This window comes from Felis catus, chromosome D1, assembly GCF_018350175.1.
Source record: "Felis catus isolate Fca126 chromosome D1, F.catus_Fca126_mat1.0, whole genome shotgun sequence".
NCBI classification, from domain to species: Eukaryota; Metazoa; Chordata; class Mammalia; order Carnivora; family Felidae; genus Felis; species Felis catus.
Window position 1 is genome coordinate 23,517,381 of NC_058377.1, and position 17,217 is coordinate 23,534,597.

At 46.6% G+C, this 17,217-nt stretch overlaps 1 protein-coding gene across 5 annotated transcripts in view; it reads right to left on the reverse strand.

Moving 5' to 3' along the window:
* Window positions 1-17,217, reverse strand: part of KIRREL3 (kirre like nephrin family adhesion molecule 3) — a 553,211-nt gene that overhangs the window by 186,498 nt on the left and 349,496 nt on the right. The gene's annotated exons all lie outside the window — the stretch shown is intronic.

Consider the following 17,217-nt stretch of genomic DNA (forward strand, 5'->3'; position numbering starts at 1 on the left):
GCACATGCGCAGTCTCTGCCTCACCGGAAATCATGTCCCTCCTTAACGGTGCAGGAGGGAAGCCCCCTGGGGAGTGGCACTGGAGCAGCAAATGGTCTCAGGATGGATTATCCACAAGTGGATCAAGGAGGGGGGCGGATTCTTAGTTCCCATGCATCTCATGGGCATCGGCTCCAATGTGCTTTTCTCAGCTTGTTGCTACTTCACTACGATTCCAAGGTCTTTGAAGGAAGAGACTATGTTGGAATTTTTTGATGTTGACTGCCTGATGTACTGAAGAGATTTTATAGCCATTGGAATAATCAGAAAAGCATCTATGTGAATCTTGAATGATGAAGAAGGAAGAGAAATTAGCCAAGAGTGATGAGGAAGGTGAAAGGGGCTTCAGAAGACGGGCCAGCAAGGGAAGAGAGGATCCCTGGCGTCAGATCTAGGGGTGTGCAGGGCATCCTCTTTTGCTTTCTTAAAATAACAGACCGGCCAAAGGAGGTAAGGAGAAATTCACCCACTAAATGTCAAGCTGGAAAATAAAGACATACAGTGAAATTCTAGGTCCTCAAGAAAGTGAACAAACAACCAGAAAAGTCCTTTTCCATGTATTTGGTCCTGTGTTGGACCCAGCAATAAGTGATGGCTCCCCCCTACCCCCACCCCCCACTAGTTCTCAAGGGGCTGACAGGTAGATATTTGAGTCCATTGAGAAAGTAATAGGGAGAAGCTGTCTGAATCCAGTAAATGATGCTTGAACTGGTCAGAATCAGAGAGACAGAAGCTCACATGAGGAGGCCAGAAGGCCTAGTTTCTTCTTTATCTGCAATGGCTGCTTTCTCACCTGTGGCCTGGTTAAAGAAAGGACCATCCTTGCTGGCGATGGATGTTGATTTAGTGCTTTGAGATCCCCGGAGGACAGGTCAGGCTACTAACAAGGAAAATGGCCTTTTGGGTCAAATCAATAGGAACGAAGGACAAGGACACGTAAAGGGAAAAAGCCAGAATGAAAGATAGGAGGGTCACAGAATGGTGATAAGTTTGTGCAGCTGGGATCATCTGTTATTCTCACTAAACAGATTATTCTTTTCTTCTCCTCTGATTTCCACTAGGAAAAACACCAAAACCCCAGATCTGTCTCAGACCATGAAGCATGAATCATTTACACCAGAAAGATGAAGAAAGCAACATCAGGTGCTTAAAAAGCAATCATAATTGGAAAAGCCCAAGAAGTTGTGGTTCATTTCTAGCAGGTAAACAAATGCACATTTATACTGGTGTAAAAATCCGGGTCTCCCCTTCCCAGTCCGGGTACCTTCACTGTGGGCTTGGAACACTCTCCCATGTTATTCACCTGACAGATTATACTCCGCAGAGGCAGGCTGCCTGGGCCTGTCGTGTAATTCAGCATTAAGTATCCTATTGATTCACTGAAGTGCTGCCATGGATGTTAATGGAGACAAATATTGTGGCTGTGATTTTTCAAAGGGCTGAGTAATTCCCAAGCATCAATAACATCTGTCATGATGTAATGCAGGGCGACCTCAAGATGCTTGACTTGAGGCCAACTGTGAGGATGGGGCTGCTGGCAGGGGCCCTTGGATACTGACCCTGGGCTTAGCGAGGTAGCCTGTAGTTTTTCAAGACCTACCAAGCTAAGGACGGTGGGCGCCGGGGTGGAACAGGGTGGGGGCGGTCGAAGCAGAGGTGACTGTTGACAGCATTTCCTAGGGACTCATCACAAAGGTGCCTGATTATCAGAAAGCAGGAGCAACCTACACTCTTATCACAAGAGCTTGCCAGGCCCTGGGAAGTCAGACCCTGCCCTGTTGCAGAGGAGAGGGCAAATTTCCCCTCCCTCCTTCAAATAAAAATCACTCCTCTGGTCCTACGCTCGTGGGCCCTGGAAAACATCTCCTCCCCTGTACCCTGCTTGAGCTGAGCGTAGGACTACTTTAGTGCATGATTCCAGTGACTTCTTCCAGAGAGATTAATTTTCTTCCTCAAGGTCACCGAGCGAGGTAAGTCATGGGCTAGGCTAGAATCCAGGTCTATTCCCAGTCACCTTTAGACAGGATCTCTGAAAACTATTTGAATATATGACCTGACCTGAAACAAGTGACATTTCCTTCCCCCAAAGCTCTGTAAAAACCTCAGGGTTAGTAATTGTAAGAAATCAATTACAAACAAAACCCATTTCAGTCAAATTCTGCAGGCTGCCCGGTCTTTCCTCCATTCCAATTCAGTCTCCGTACTGCCACTCAGGTTATCTTGCTACAAGACAATCTGATCTTGTCACTTCTGGCATAAAGACCTCCATCAGCCCCTCTCTGCTGACAGGGTAAACTCCTTGGCATGATCTTCAGAGGACAGTCCCTTCCCATCTTCAGTTTGATGTCCTGCCCCACCTGTTCCCAGCCAGTCCGGACATTGCTGACCATCCTATGCCCTCTTAACCACTGCACATTTTATATGTGTAATTCTAACTTCAACGGCTTTCCCCCACTTAACTACCTGGGAAACTTCTATCCATCCTTAAAAACAGCCAGTACCATCCTGCCCCTGAGAACCACCCCGTCTCTTCTGTGTACTCAGGACCAGATCCTCCTCTGAGATCTCACAGAACAGGGCTCATCCTTTCTTGTATCTGCATTATAACAGCCTTTTTGCTGTGCTGTCTGCACGTGTTTACTTATCTACGTCCATCACAATGTGAATTTCTGTGGTGAGGGGTTGTGCCTTTTTCGTTTCTGTATTCTACTTCTTGGCACACAGTAGGTGTACTCAATGTGCTCATTCAATGAGTAGGGTAATGTATATTGGAATAGAAAATTGGGGCAGGAAATGTCAGTAAGGGTTAGGGAGCATACACTGGCCCTGTGAAACACATTTCTATAGTCCTGGGTCCAGGATGGACCCTCAGAGGATGGAGACTTAGAAGGCAGACAAGCAGTGCCTTAACTCAGCATCATATGGGGGTCTCGGTGGGGTGTGCCCTTTTACTAACGTTTATTTATTATTGAGAGACAGAGAGAGACAGAGCATGAGCATGGGAGGGACAAAGAGAGAGGGAGACACAGAATCCGAAGCAGGCTCCAGGCTCTGAGCTGTCAGCACAGAGCCCGACGCGGGGCTCGAACTCACAAACCTGATCATGAACTGAGCTGAAGTCAGACGCTCAACTGACTGAGCCACCCAGGCGCCCCTACTACCAAGTTATTTGAAATCAACGGGCCTGAGCTTAATGTACAACCACAGGCTCCTTGGGGAACAGAGGCTGACATTCTAACAGAGGAAACAGCACACTCTACTTTGATAGATACTAGACTGATGAGCAAGGTTGATATTCAAATATTCAGTCACTGCCATGGCATGTGCATTGGCCAATCAAAGAGGAGTCCTTTACGGCCAGCATAACTCTTTAGGTGCTGACAGTAGAGGGTATCTTCAAGCAAGGTCTAGGAATAGTCGAAGCATGTTGGGTTCGGGGGGCCTGGAATAGTCACTCTTTACCAGTCAGTATAAAAATGTCTCAGTACTCACCCTGGGACTGCTGTACTGGTGTGTGCTAGCATGATAAATACAACTAAAGAATAGCAAAATATTGAACCCACCCGCAAAGGAAGGGGTGTGTGTGTGTGTGTGTGTGTGTGTGTGTGTGTGTAGACGCGTGTATGGAGGAATGAGGGAAAGCTTTCATAAGAAGGCGGCATTTGAGCTGAACTTTTAACTTGTATATGTATTTCAATATAAGGAGAAGGAGGTAGAGAGAAAGGAATTTCAGGCCTGTGAATGAGTTCACAGAAGTGTGAACGGGCCTGTTTGGGAAAGGTGATGGGGCACGATGCTTGGAATCGCCGGGGGCTATGGGGAAGGAGAAGTAGGTTGAGGCCAGGTTGCGAAGGACCTTGAAAGCCATGCAGAAGCACTGTTGCTCACCTCTGTTCCCACAGGCAGCCCTCTAGCCAAACCTTATCATTGCGGGGCAGGCTTCAGGGTGGCCCTTACTGGGACAACCAGTGCTACTGTCTTCACCCAGTCTGGGGCTGTCACCTGGTGAGGAGGACAAGCTTCTCCTTAATTAAGAATGTCATGGCAGCCTCCCTGGCTCCATGGTGACTGACGCTGCCCGTCCGGCTGCCATGTGGCCGACGTGTCCTACTACGGTACATCATCTCCTAATTAACACGTCTTGTCAGGTCCAGCGGTTGGCTTCAGTAAACATGCTCCTAGCAGCTGTCACTGGGACCCTGTGTGGGGCCTGCTGCCTCATTAGCTCGAGAGGAGGGAGATGGTGCAGGCAGCAGGGCGGAGGGGGAGGGATGCTCTTTGTGGAGAGGGGTGTTGGCAGGCTGAGAGGGATGTCAGATGTTCAGAGAGAACTCACAGGGCCCAGTGGGCTTCTTTCCTTGGTGTGTGACAGGATGGGGGGTGGCGCTGTGGTCAGAATACTGGGCCGGGAACTGGGAGGTCTGTTTCCCCAGTCTGTCTCTCCCACCACCCAGCAGGGCTAGGTGTCCCCCTCCGTCCATATGTCAAAGCCCTAACTCTCAATGTGGTGGTATCAGAGGTGGGAGTTGGGGAGAGGAGTAGGTTCAGATAAGCTCACGAAGTGGAGCTCCACGCTGGGATTAAGAAAAACAAGATCCCTCTTTCTGCACACACGAAGGAAAGGCCACGTGAAGAGGGAGGGTCCTCACTGCGAATCCAACCATGCAGGCACCCTCATCTCAGACTTCCAGCCTCCAGAACCATCTCTGTTGCTAAATCCACATGGTCTATGGTAAGTTGTTGTAACAGCCCGGATGGACAAGCCAAAGCTCTATCCCAGCCCAACCTACCTCGTGGGCTTGCCGAGTGGCTCTAGTGAGAAAACAGACATTCTGAAGGGTAAAAGCCTTAAATACTATGAAATAACAAGTTTAAAGCATGGTTCTAATTTGGGGCTCTGGGGGAGCATCCTTTGCTCAGGCAAGATCAGGCCTATGGTATTTCTCTGGACGTACCTCACGTATCTTTCCAGGGCCTCCTGCCTGTATCATCTCATTGCTCAATATATCAAGCCCTTGCTCTCCCCTCTTGAAGCCTACCAAACCCCCTCCCTCCTTGGAGGCCCCACCCACCTCACCTTCTCCATAAGAAGAAACATGAGAAAGTCCCAGAAGGAAATACTCTCTTTCCTTTGGCTACCCTGGGCTCTGTAGGAAAGTCCACCTTCCAGTGACTTTGTGGACATACTTAGCCCACCCCCTACCCCTTGATTTTGAGGTCTAGACTCTGTACCCTGAGAGCACATAGTTGGCAGTTGGTCAAAGTCTGTTGAACAGGAAAAGCAGTATATCTCCTTGCAGCTCTCACAGCAATGGTGGGTGGTCTCATGATTTTTTTCAACAATTTGTTCTACTTTTGACTTTCCTATAGTCCTTCTGAGGTCTAATCTACATGTCCCTTGGGGCAGTGCATATTTGTTTCCGCTTTGTCTGTCCCTATCAGAGAATGGAAATTGGATTGCCATCCTCTCCCCCTATAGTGGGACAGTAACACTGAGCACTCTGTCTTCTTCCAGACTTTAGATTCCCTGAGTCCAGCCTGTAATCTGGTGCCAGTTGCCTGCCCCCAGCCCTGGCTCCCTGATAGGGTCTGTCCTGGATAAAGTCAGAGCAACTGCGGAGGTCACGAAAGTGTCTGGTTGTGGCACGGAGGCCGGCTTTCCCAACCCAGCAGAGGCATCCAACCTGTGAATCTTTCATAATGAGCATTTACGGGGCATATCCCAATGAATGGAGCCAGGAATGACTGGCCATGGAATGCGAGCTGAAGATTTTAATTAAAACGCCTTTTCAGTTTCCCCTTTCCTCTCCTTTGTCTCCAACCCCCCCGCGGTGCATATTTCTTATTTCTGGACCAGGCCCGTACAAAAGGAGAGCGTCTCCTATTGCCTTTGACTAGGTTGCTCCCTGAGGGATTTAGAGCTCCTCTTTAGCATGGGTCCACTGTGTTTTGACAGTGGTGGTTTGACAAAGGCTGTGCACACATGGGTGGGGGAAACCAGGAGTTCACTATGCTGCCTGGAGCCAAGCAGATGTCTGTACCCCAGGAAGCACAGCGGGGATCCAAAGAGCTCATGAATAAGTGGCAGCTGCCAGCCTCGTGAGCTTTCTGGGGTGAAGCTCTGGGGTGAGGGCTGGGGGGGGGGGACCAGCTGAGGGACTTCCGGGCCAAAGGGGTGTTTCTTGGGCCTCTCGTGACACTTTTCTTTCCAAATGGCTAAAGTGAGTGGGAAGCAAAAGCAGCTGCGAGAAAAAGGCTTTGTTTGCACTGCTTCCTCTAGGAGTGGAAAGGGTGCTGTGCTGGAAAATACCTCCTGTTTGCTTCTCCAGATCCATCCACCCTGCCCTGTGCCCTGGGAACCTGAACTGTGTGGACTTCATCAGTACGATTCCTTGCCATAGGCTTTGGATGGGATCTGGCCAATGAGGAGGCCTTGGCGGGACACTGGAGGGAAGCAAGACAATGAGGCTAGACTGTTTATTCCAGTGAATCTTTCTTTGGGGGATCATGGGGGGATGGTCTGTCTCTCGACTGAAGTTCACAATTTCTTGTTAAGGAGATTACCTTATGAGATGCTCTCCTTCCTGGTTCTATTAACCACTCCCTTCCCTCCCCCCTGCAAGCATAGGGTAGTAAGGTCTGCCTCTCTTTCTAGCCCCAGAGTACTCTATCGTTCCTTGTGTAGTCCCTGAGCACGACTTCGGAAACAGTTCCTTTATTAATAAAGGACTTTATTAATAAGCTTTATTATCCTTTATTATTAAAGCACTTTTAAAATAAACTTTAATAACTTTATTAATAAAGGAACAGATGACGTGTGTCATCCGTTTTCTACCAGGATCCTGATAGAATCACTTCCTTTCCAGGCCACTCCCTTTTGTTGGACACATGGTTAGAATTATCGTGTTTGCTTCAGCTTATTCCTGGGATGCCAGCTTTGATGTGGAACAGAATTCAAAGTCTTATTGGTGATAAAGGGCCCCATTTCCAGGTAGACGAATTGGTTTTGGAAAGGCCCTGGTGAGTCTGCTCCCTAGGACCCAGTAATAGGCCTCAAACTGGTCCACAGGTCTTTGTAGGGTGAAGCAGAAGCCCTGTGTGTGTGTATGTTGGGGGGGGGGTGAGGTGGGAATGGGGCTCATTCCTCCCCAGAATGCTTTATGCAGGCTATGGTGCTATTCTTGTTTATGGGTACGGCTACAGCATTTATGTCACTTGAGAGGAATTTGAGGGGCATGCTCTGGCTTACTAACACTTGGGAAAGAACTGAAGCAGGTGTTCTAGAAATTGGTGAGAACCTCTCCCTCTTTTGCTCCTTTTCTCTTTAGTTTGCTCCCTGTTGACTGTGAAGACTGATCTCAAGGATTCTGCAAGGAAGTGAGTAAAAGCACTGACCTCAGGGTAGAAAAGACTCTATTGAGATGGAGCCTCTTATAAGGCCAGGCTTCTAGGACTCTTCTCATGAAGTGATTGGTTTACCTCCCTACCTCTCTCTGGAGCCAGACCCTGAGTAGGGTTTCTGATCTTGGTTTAGCTGATTGATGGCCTCCTACAGGTGTCCCATTCCAGGACCTTGAACTTTTAAAAGCATGCCCCGCCCTCAGCAAAGGGGCTCATCTTTGACTCCTGACTGACCCTTTCGTTCGGTGATTTGGGTTGGTGTTCTCAATGCCACAAGGCCTGGACTCAGGTTACTCCAGCATCCACAGTAGCCTGACAAGGTGAACCTGTCCCTGCCCTGATGCTGTGACTGGCTGCACTGTGGGTCTGCTCATCCCTCAACATCCGTCTCTTTCTGTTCCATTTCTCCTAGTGGAGTTCCCTGACCGACTGGCAGAGAGAGAGGCACTTTCTCCTTGATGTGTCCTGCCTAAAATGTTAGCTTCCACCCTGCCCAGTACTCCCCACACCAAAATGTGGAATTGAACCTCTCTTCTTGTCCACAATGCCACAGCAGCTACTTCATCCATACTCTTCATTCAGGTGTCTGTACATTCAATCAATATTCATTCATCTGCTTATTCATTTATTCTTTTGCTATCGAACAACCTCCAGGTGCCTGAATTTGCGAACATTATCTTATTCAATACTCACATACCTCTATTAGGTATGTTCTTTTCTCACTGCCATTCTACACAGGAGGAAACAGGTGTCAGGGGTGGCTTGCTGAGGGCCACACAGCTGGTGAGTGTTGGAGCCAGGGTTTGAAGCAGGTAGTAAGACACTGGAACTTGTCCTCTCAAATCCCAGCATGATGTTTCTATTTGCAGACAATCTGAAATTGTTCCTATATAGAAGTAAAAGGTCCTGGGCAGATTCTCTCTCCTTCTTCCCCCAACCACACTTCCATTGGCTGTGCTCGGAGCAGGTATCACTGTGTGTATACAAAGAGAGATGAGAAGTCTTGAGAGAGAAGGGGAGGAGGGGGCAGGTGCAGGTGGAGCCAATTCACCCTGAGATGATTTGCATCTGTAGCTAAAGGGAGTGCATATCAGGCTGTCACAGTCTTTTCCTGTATTGACATAATAACAATCCCTTACTTTTGTGTAGCACTTTGTAGCTTTCACAGCACTTGCAAATCCATTAGCTCATTTTATCCCCACAACAATCTTGCAAAGTGGCAAGAATTGTTATTCTTACTTGCAGATGAGCAGGCTCAGGTGAGGTTACATAATTTTTCCCAAGTGGGGGATCCTGGATGAAAACCTGGATGATGGACTCCCGGTCTCATGGTCTGGGCGGTATGCCTCTATTTCTTCTTCATCTCGTTCTGATTTTGAGCCATTTGGGGGTAAGGCTGGCTTTCCAGACTCCCAGAAACCCCTCCCTCCTGGGCTCCATGCCACTTAGACTATCTATATAAAGTGGTAGTTCTCAAATCTCACTAGGCATCAGAATTACCTGGAAGGCTATCAGAGATTTCTGGGCCCCACCCCAGAGTTTTTGATTCAGAAGGTCTGGGAGGCCCAAGAGTCTGCATTTCCAACAGGTTCCCAGGTGCTGCTGCTGCTGGTCTGGGGACCACACATTTTGGGAACCACTGATATCAGGCAATGTCTCATGGCTATTTAACCTGGGCTCATATTGTGGGCTAAAGAAATCCCAGACAAAGAAAGAATTGCCCCTGTGGGTCTGGGGTGAGAAATTCGTGTGCGTCTTGCTTCAGTGACTGACTGCTGTGTGGCCCAGAGAATGGGAAAGAAAACCTCAGGCTTTTTGGTTCATACACACAAAAGGAGAATGTCCACACATGAGATTATTAATTCATTGTTCAATTAAGTTGTGATCTCTAAAATTATCACAATATTTGGCTGGGAGGAAGGCAGCATTGAATAGCTTGTTCCACGTAATGTGTGAATAATGTAACTTTATTACTTTTCTCGCTAGTGAGTAATTGTGACTGACACATTGGCAATAACACAGATTACCTTCTTACCCTCCCCTCTCCCTACTCCCAGCACTGAGCGTTTATTTTCTTATCTGCATCCTTGCTTGCTCACCCCCCTCCCTGCTGCCAGCCCCCTTTCCCTGTGCTGCTTCTTTTCTGTTCTGCCTACAAAGTGGGCCTGTGAAGGAAGCAATGTTAGTGAGTGGGAGCACCACGTGCAGGCCCCTTGGCCAAACTGGAGGGAGACCTTGTAAAGCTTTCTTACGTGTCCTTCTTCTTATTCACGTTCCATTTCTCCCAAGCCTTTTGTATGTCCACTCAGGAGCAGTGCACTACAGCTCAGCTGTCCACCTCACAACAGGTGTAAGCTGACCTTGGCATACACGCTATGTAGGGAGGCAACTGTTAGAGTGCTGTGGCAGAGTCTATGCATCCTGCCAAAGGCAGAATTATCTGTTTTCTTATTTTGCATACCTTTTTAAATACCTCTGAATCTAGCTTCTGTTTCTAGCTGGACAATTCTGGAAAAACATGTTATTCATCTGTGCCCCTCATTTCTGGCTCCCAGTGCTCTGGGCACTCAGGGGATGCAGAGATGTTGTCAGAACCCTGGACAGCTCCCAGCCCCCTCAACTGCATACTAGCTATATAGGTGTGAGGAATATACTTATATAACTCCTCATTGGTCCTTCTTTCCCTATGATACTGAGATCTAAACGTTTCTAAAACATCACTACTTAGCTCTTAGGAGCAGCAGTTGGTTCAGCGTCTGACTCTTGATTTCGGCTCAGGTCATGATCTCACAGTTTGTGAATTCGAGCCCCATGCTGTCAGCACAGAACCTGCTTAGGATTCTCTCTCTCCCTTGCTCTCTGCCCCTCTCCTGCTCTCTCTCTCTCTCTCTCTCTCTCTCTCTCTCTCTCTCTTTCTCTCTGACCCTTCCCCCGCTTGTGCTCTCTCTCTCTCTCAAAATAAATAAATAAATATTAAAATACCACTCCTTAGCTGTTAAACACCATCTTGTCTTCCTTTTAAATCATCCATCAGTATATATTTTTGTACCAGCAAATATATTTATTTAGGCAGAACTTGGGTGCTGACAACAGTGTAGACCTGTAAAAGATTGAAGGGATGGATGTGTCCAATAGACATTTGTTTCACATGGTTCAGGCATGTTCCTGCTGCAAGGTCCATGTTCAGACACCATTTCTAGTCTCCTTCCACCTTGTCAGCAAGTACAGTCTACTCCACTTGAATGAGACCTGGCCACAAGAGAATCCTTCTGTCTTACTCCGAAGGTCTGGTTTAGTGAACTGGCTTAGCTTCCTCCAAAGCTCCCGTTCAAAGGGAAAACAGTCTCTCTTTCTGGACTGATCCCACGTAGAAGGCCAATTTGCATGCAGACTCTATGTGTTGCCTATACTGCTCCATCAACAGGTAGGGTGGGAATAGACTTGACTTAACTTTCCCTTACTGAGTGGTGAGATCTACCAGTTGAGCATGTACTTTGTGCCAGACTCTGTAATAAGCAGTTGACATGAATTATTACATTTAGTCTTCACAGTAATTGACTGGGGAAGGTGGCTTTTCTTCCTCCCCATTTTACAGCTGGCCAGAGAAAAAGCCAGGAGTCTCCACTCCAAAGCCTGTGCTCATCACAATACTACAGTCGGTGGCCTCTATGGATGAATATCTGGCCTCACTCCTGATGCTTGGGACAACTCTGGGCCTAATCAAGTTGAAGCAGGTGATCAGCTCAGAGGGTGGGTGAAATGGGGAGGGTAGAACAACTCTGTGGAGTTGAGAGGAAGAACCACTTGAATGAGAGAGGCTGGGTGGGGGGGCTTTGTGTAGTAAATGAGGCTTTTCTCTTGGATCCCAAGAATTTAAGGGTTGCCTTCTTCTAACAATAGTACTACAGGAACCAGGCATCTTTGGTTAGACTTGCCCTGAGTAAACCTGGCAGGAATCAAAGCTGCCGCCAATCAAACTTAGTGGATAAAAATTCTCCCTCATCCGGCCCTCCTCATACCACATTTATAGCCTGTTCCTTGTTCAGGGAGGAATCAGAGTTCCCAAAAAAGCCACCCTCAGCCCTGGGCTACAGGTCTGGCTCCTCTTGGTTATGGTGGCCCTCAATGTTGTTCTTTCCATTATGCCTCTTGCCCCTCTAGTCTTCAAGAAGGGCTAATTTTAATATGGGGAGCAAAGAGGAGAGGGTCTATGCACTCAGGGAAGAAAGACAGCACAGCCCTTCATGCAGCCTCTAGTTATAGATGCTGCACTTAGTTAGGAAGTGGGGACCATTCCAGCTTTTGGACGACTTGCTCCTAAACTCATCAGGAGTAATGCTGGGTTTGAGAATGAGCCCAAAGAAGAAATCTCCTCACCGTAAACGATGTTCTAAACCTCAAAGACAGAGGCATAGCCCCTCCTAGTCCATAGCAAATCACTATCTCCAGTTTTTTTTTTCCCTCACTTCTCCCATAGAGGTTGGACTTGAGGATTACATTAGGGTTATAAGGAACAGAGAAGCTTCATCATTAAAATGGGTTGGGGGGTTGGGTGTATTCAAGGGCCACAGGAGAGGGAGCTGAACAGTGACCAAAGGTCTGGTGTAGGAGACAGTTGGAGGAGAAGAGACTGGTGGCTGAGATGTCCTCTCAGCTGGCCATTGTGTATCCACAGGGATTGGTACCCCTGCCAGATTGTGCAGAGAGAGCAGAGATTCTGGGTCAAAAGTCAGACAGACCTAGGTTTAAGACATGGCTTTGACACCAACTAGAGATTTGGTCAGGCTGTGAAACCTCTTGGGCTTCAGCTTCCTCACCTGTAAAACATGGATAGAAATACCTGCTCTCCTTACCACGAGGTTGGTGTAAGAGTCTAAAGAGCCAATTAGTGTAAAAAATACTTTGTAAAGAGCAGAGTGTGGCCCAGGCATGAGGTGTGAAAGAGAAATCCTGCCCTTCTCCTCTGAGACATCCTCCTTTGTTTCTCATTTCCAAGGTGAAAATAATGAAGAATTCTGGGGAATAAACTTGGATATTTTTAAGTCACAGGAGGGGCCAGCAGGCCTATAGGTAGTGAGAGGGGTTACTGTAGGAAGTGATGTGTCTCCTATAAGACTTGAATATCTCTGAGTCAAACTCTGCTCTCAAAAGCCAGTCCCCCTCCTGTGGCAGACATGGGAATACATCTCAGTTCTGCTACTTATTATTTTTATGACCTTGGGAAAAATCAAATAAAATTCTAAATTTCAGTTTCCATTTGTAAAAAAATAGCACTATCTTCAGACATCCATAGAATTATGACACAGAGTTAAATATGTAGACACAACGCATGGCATGTACTGACTACTCCATAAATGTGGACCATTATTGTTATTGTCATTCTTGAGCTAATTGTCTTTGCTTAATATGGAGAAAATACCCATTTCTAAGAGTTGGAAGGTTAAATGAGGAGGCATGTAAACAGCACCTGTGTGTCCTATAAATGGGTTGTCTTCTTCTTTCTCCCTTACTGTACTTGTTTTCTTGAGGGCCCAGTAATGCCCAGACCTTGGAATTAGCCCTAACAGGAAAGGTAGATGGAGCCATGAATTATGTGGAAGCTCTGTATTAATACTGGGTTCACATTGAGGAATGTTGAGTATCTGCACCTCATCCTGCCTCCCAGGTCTTACTGCCCTCTTGTTCTTATATTGGCTTCTTGTCTTCTGTGTTGCTCTCTGGACCCAACATTTCTCCCTGGTGTGCTTCTACACCCCGTATCAGTGCTCCCTTACTAGTGCTCCCTCACCAGGACTCTCTTACTAGTGTTCTCTTGGTCTAGGTACCTGACTGGGATCCCTTCTTTGCTGCTGGTTATGGTCTTGGCCTGATGGGATGGGCTCTTTGTGTCTCCCCAGAGTATGGGGATAACACCACAGTGGGAGTCCAGATAGCCCAGGCTTGGATTTAAATCCTGGCTTAACTGCTTACTGTGTGACCTTAGGCAAGTTGATTGATGTCATTGAGTCTGTGTCCTTGTCAGTACATTGAGAGTGATGCACACCACAAGTACACCTTTTTCATTGCATTACTAAGGGATAAAAGGAGAGGTGATGTGAAGGTTCACATCTCTTTCTACCTACCTCCTACCTATTTCCCCTAGGAGGGTAGGTACTTAGTGAATACTAGGTTACCTCCCTCATTCCTCTTCTTGTTCCTCCTGTGCAGAAGCCTGCTCAAGGGAGGGGTAGAGGGTAGGGTGGGGAGCTTGCTTTTCCTCTCAGATGACTCAGACCCCACTCTTCATCCCTCAGAGGATCACTCTCATCTCCTCATTGTACTCTGGAAAACCTAGATCCAGCCTCAAGTAGGATGTTTAGCTGGACCTATTTTTAGGAGTGGAAAACAGAGCTTCCTCATGGGTGTGCTGTGTTGATTTCCATATGGGCTGATTTCAGAGTAACTGAGAAATTTCAGTAATTAGCAGTAGCAGCATTAGTGAATCATGTTGAACCACCCTCTGCTCACTTCTCTCTTTTGCATGCTTTGGATGTCTTTGCTAAGACTGTCTTACCCTCCTCTGGCCCTTGGCCTCATGTTCTCACTGCAGATGCCATGTTTCCTGCTTAGCATGATGGGTCAGTCTCTGTCAGCCTCCTCCCTTCTCTTTTCTAACCTCTTGCCCAAGTCTCTGCCTACTTGTTTGCTCGGAACCCAGCAGGCACCCTTAGCTAGCTTGTCCTCCTGCAAATCCCACCTATGGGTTTATTTCAATTCTTAGTGCTGGAAGAAAAGAACAAAAATGAATCATGTCTAAATCCTGAGGAAAATATGGCTTAGTGGTGTCTGGGCTGATCAAATCCTACTTGGAGAATGGGGACCTATTTCTCTCCCTAAGGCTGGCTACCCCTGAATTTTGGTCACTTAAAAAAAGGATAAAAATGCAGAGAAGGGTTTTCCTTACCAAAAACATAATCAGTGGCTCCAATATCTATCTGTTCATCCATCCATCCATCCATCCATCCATCCATCCACCCATCTCTGTATTCAATAAATATTTACAGAGTGTCTACAATGTGCCAAGCCTAGCACTGGGCTTTGGGGACACACAGATGGTAGCTGGGAAGACTGACAAGTAAATCAATGATCACTGCATAGTGTGACACATGTTATGAGTGCATTGGGAGCATGAGGAGAGACATCTGAATCAGTGGGCAGAGAGGATGACTTCTCTGAGGAATGGGACACTTGAATTAAAATTGAGGAATGAAGAGAATTTAGCTTGACAGAGTTTCCTTTCACTGGCACATGTGTGGTACCAGGGTTAGGGTTATGGTTAGTCCATAAGGTCCAGAATCTTTATAAAGTCTATACCTGCTCCAGTGTGGGGAGAACTGTAATATACTGGGAATGTGGAGATCAGAACAGGAATGATAGCTGACTTTGCTTTGGCATTCAGCATTAACTTCTCAGAATCACGGAACTCAGAACACTGAGGGAATATCACGTCCTCTTGACAGGATTTTCCTAAAACATGCCAGAGAGATTAAGCTAGAAACACCTGGCTTGTTCTTGAAGAATCCAAAGTTCCACTAATTTCCTTTTTCATTCCATCACCTCCTGCTGTTGGAAAACCTTGTTTGTCCTCTGGTTGCAGTGAAAGCCAATCTTCTTAGGAGCCAGAAACTCTTCATGTCTCACCAACCTTCCTTTTCAACTAAGCTTAAGACTACAAGAGTTGTTCTATATTCTATAGTGGGTCCGGCCTGGGCTCAAAGAGTCTAGGCAAGACAAATAATTACTGTCTGGATACAGAACAATGTTAGCAAAAAGTGGAGACACTCAGATGAAGGGAAGCCATTTTGCCTTAGATGGACTGGAGAGAACAGCCCCACAGTCTGTGGAGAATTCCATCCTCTTTATTTTGCCCTCACTTATCCTGCACTTTCTCATCACTGCAGTCATTTGGTGGCCAGTTGTGGTGGTCAGTCATGGTGAGTGGAAGCCCAGGCTGAGGGCTTGAAATTCACTCAGTGTAGGAATCTTGGTGAGAAGGCTGCCAATGTCGAGGACCATGGTACAAGGGAAGAGCCAAGTGGTGACTGAGGCATCATCCAGTCTCCCACAACTCCAGTGACAGAAGGCACAGGGTTTGGATATTGATTTATTACACATCTCCTTTTCTGGAATATATAAGCTCTGTTTTGCATACTACTGTATCCCCAGGGTCTGGGACAATGCAATTTAATGATTTTTTTGATGTTGTTGTTGGATCAATTAAGAGTCTCAAGTAATATGAGAGGAATCTCCATGTGTCCTGCTGGTGTCTCTCAGTGTTGGGCTGTGTTGTTAAAGTCTGCAGTTTCTTTGTGACTTGGCCAGCCCCCAATCATCCCAAAGCCCAGTCAAATGCAACACTTCAGTGCTAATGGATCTGGAGACTAAAGCTCTGGAGGGCCACCTCTGTCAGATGAGATTTGCCTTCAAAGGCCACTGGCTCTGACCTTTTGATAACATTTAAGAAAAAGAAACCTTATGTATTGACTGAATCAGTTCTATCTCCAATGAAAGTCTAGACAGCTATTTGTATTTCTGTTTGAATTTTTTGGTCCTTTTCTTTTTCCACTTCTGGGTACGCATAAAGGAAAAAGAATTCCTTTGCTTGACCAAACCTAATTTAAAAGTTGTTTGTATTTTTTTTTTAATGGAGCCCAATCCCTTAAGCCTTGAAAAGTAACCTCCACTGAGCTCAATAAACCATTTCCAGTGTGGTAGCTTCTAATCCAGGAGAGTTCAGAAGGCAGATGCTAAACAACCACCAATTGTATCCCAGGACAGTTGCCGACAAGTCTCAGCGTTCTGCAAGCTGGAGATGTGATCAGCTAATCCTGACTCTATTCTCATGTCCGCTGTGCTAGCTGGCCTGATTTGTGCAATTAGTATTCTCCACAGTGTTGATTTTGTTCAAATATATTGGGCCCATCAATCACCCACTTTCCAACTCATCTGTCTGGATCAGTCAATTACAAAGTTATTTTTGAGCCACTAGGATTCTTGTGAAATAGACACAAGAAGGAGCTAAACTCATTTCAGGTTTGACCTCTGAGGCTGGGATCTGAGAAGGCTTAGTTTGCTTACACTTCATGGCCATCCAATCCAATCTGGCCTGTAGAATAGAAAGGCCGCTTGCTTAATTGGGAACACTTTAATATAGATATCCATTAACTTATGCTAAATTACAGTAAAACATCTATGGAGGAACTTGATGTGACATCTGCATGAATACTAAATAACTTCATTACGATCAGTACTGGGACAATGAATATGAAATGAACGTGCCCAGAGAAGACAATTAATCTCCCACCTTCCCAAGCCATTACTGTTTTATTTTCCCCCGCACTGCACTAAAAAAATAAGGCATAGAAGCTCTATGATTTTCTGAGACTATCACTTCCTTTCAGCTGCTGAGTGGTACCTGTGAGCTCCTATCATTTGTTGAGTGGAGATGGGCTTGGGACACCCTGAGGGATAGCCATGGACAACAGAGAAGTGGGGGTCCTAGGGTCCCACTTTGGTATGGGAAAGTCTTTTGAGACTAACTGAACACTACACACACACACACACACACACACACACACACACACTGAGAGTCGTCCTCATCTGGAACTAGCAAAACAGACTGTCAGTTCAGATTAGCAACATCAAAAGCATCCCAATCTGCTCCCTGCATACATTACATGCACAGATCTGAGGGAAGAATTTGGCCTCTGAATTAAGTCAGCTTTTCCTCCTGGGCTG